Source organism: Microtus pennsylvanicus (genome assembly GCF_037038515.1).
Source record: "Microtus pennsylvanicus isolate mMicPen1 chromosome Y unlocalized genomic scaffold, mMicPen1.hap1 SUPER_Y_unloc_2, whole genome shotgun sequence".
Classification (NCBI taxonomy): domain Eukaryota; kingdom Metazoa; phylum Chordata; class Mammalia; order Rodentia; family Cricetidae; genus Microtus; species Microtus pennsylvanicus.
Window position 1 is genome coordinate 2,513,614 of NW_027460880.1, and position 2,514 is coordinate 2,516,127.

Sequence of the window (2,514 nt, forward strand, 5' to 3'; positions counted from 1 at the left end):
CCTACAGGCCCATAGTTTCCAGCAGACATTTCCATGAAGCAGGAAATTTCAAAGGCAGTCACTATCTGCTTGTCTGGAAGAATGTTTTGCTGACCCTTTCCTGAATCAGGAACACGAAAAGATCATCTCACCTTTAGGCAAGTTCAGTAGTCCTCTCTCTGAGTGTTTTCTGTGTACAGTTTATGCATCAATCCAGGCAAGAGCAGTTTCTTCCCCAAATGGCTATCAAACTCCATAAGGATCCTCTTTGATGCCCATCTTCTTCCTGAAGTAGATATGTGCTGCCAAGTGTAGAGTGTCTCACTGTCATGAAAAACCCTAAGGTAATAAAACATTAAATAGCCTTTTTTGTAGTCTAGAGAGATATAAATAATGCCTATCTGACTGAAATATATATATCTATGTAGCTAGAAAATCTAACTAACATGACTACAAACTTGACTATTATTAATGATTATCCATTAATAACCTATATACATTATATTTTTAAATGAACTACACAATCACAGTACCTTAATTAGATCAAAAATGCATATACATATAACAAAATTGACTTAAAATCTCTATCAGTAAAGCAAAATCTATACTAATGCAAATATTCATATCTATATCACATCCCACTTTAAATGTAAAAGAACGTTTATAAGCCATATTTCGGCACGTGGGTGCAGTTTTTTCTCTCCAAAATGCTTCTTGCTGAATGGTGGCATCATTATTGATTTATCTCAGTTGGCAGTTGAGCGAAGCAATTTTTTAAAGGTGTTCACAGCAACCTTTAAGTATGGCGTGGTCCATCCTACCATATTAGGATAGAGGCATCCACAGACTATCACCCTCCGTGAAAACAAAATAGAAACTCCTTTCCAAACCATCATGTCCTTAGATCCAAATTTCAAAGTCAAGGCATATTCAAAATATCTATGTTAAATTATTTCAGCAGCTTTTATAAAGAAACATCTTTTAGCAGCTATTGCTACTGCCTCAAAATTCAAATGATTCAAAAAGAGCATAATAGCATACAATATCAAAATTCGCTGTGAATTTTCCATCTTTGTGCGCTTCAATTTAACCTCTAATTTGTTTATTTTTCCTTTTTATTTTTTGCCTTTTGAGACAGGTTCTCTGTATCTTTGACCTGGAATAACTCTGTATACCTGTCTGTCCTTGAAGTCTCAGAAATCTGCCTCTCTCTGCCTTTCAAGCATTGGGATTAAAGGTGTATGCTACTACACATTGAACTCACAAAGATCTGTTTGTCTCTGCCTTCAAGGCACTGGGATTAAAGGTGTGTGCTACCTCACCGTGAAGGTACAGAGGTCAATCTCCCTCTGCCTCCCATGTGTTGGGTTTACAGGTGTGTACTACCACACCCAACAACTCTCTTCCTTTTTTTAACTTTAAGAACTTCAAATTTTAGCCTGCACATATTTTTAACACACTGTAAATCATTTAAAAATTTCCTTTGTCTTTGAATCTCTCTTTACTCTATTTCTCTCTCTGTTTTTCTGACCACATGAGTCTTTCATTTACCAAGCAATCTCAGTAGGACTAAAGCCATGGCTTTGCTGGCCAGATGTAGCCCATTCCTTAGCTTTCTGCCATTCCAACCTTGTGGCTGAGGTACCGAACAGAGCCGCATTCAGTGCCACAAGTCTACTGTGTTTCAAGGTCCTTGCCATCAAAGAGGCTGCAACAGACAACACTCAAGCCCTCTTTCTGTAGCTGGCCCTCCTTCCTCAAACAGTCAGAGTTTGCCCAGGCAGGATGGCCCAGAAAGCCGGCATTTTAAAACAACACAGTTTTTTTTCCTGCTACTGCTGAAAACATACAAGCATTCAGTTGGCTTTTATCAACACCATTTAAATGTTTTGTGGCAGGACCTCTTTAAGGCTTCAAGGTTTTGCAGCTGAAGCTGAGTCAGCAAGCCTCTTTTAGATGAGAGCCCTTGCTTTCTTCTAGCAAGCAGAGCAGACCGAGAAATCGCTGCTACCAAGAAAACATGCTTTACTCTTTCCCAAGCTTTCTCAGGCTTAGGGTGGATTCAGTTGTCCTCAAGGCTACAAGCCATTCTGTAGTTATTTGAGCAGCGAGGCTGTGTCCCCAGCACCATGGCCGCATGAAGGTTATGCCTGAAATAAATACACAAACTGTATTCTTTTAAACACTGCTGGCCCATTAGATTCAGCATTTAACCCATTTCTAATAATCAGTGTAGTATAACGAGGTGCACTTACCAGGAAAAATTCAGCATGTCTGACATGGTGGCTGGCTGCATCGACATCTGCCTCAGAGAGCAGAGCTATGGCATCTGCCGGGGAGAGGGGAGCATGGTTTCTCTGAGCTCACTACCTCTTCCTCCCGGCATTCTATTTTGTTTACTCCACCTACCTATGTTCTAACCTATCAGCTGAAGCGGAATCTTTCTTTAATTAATCAATAAACTTCTTCTGTCACTTTATCCTTTCAACAGCTTGCCCATATAAATCTCCCATGTGTCTTCTGTTGTATAATCTT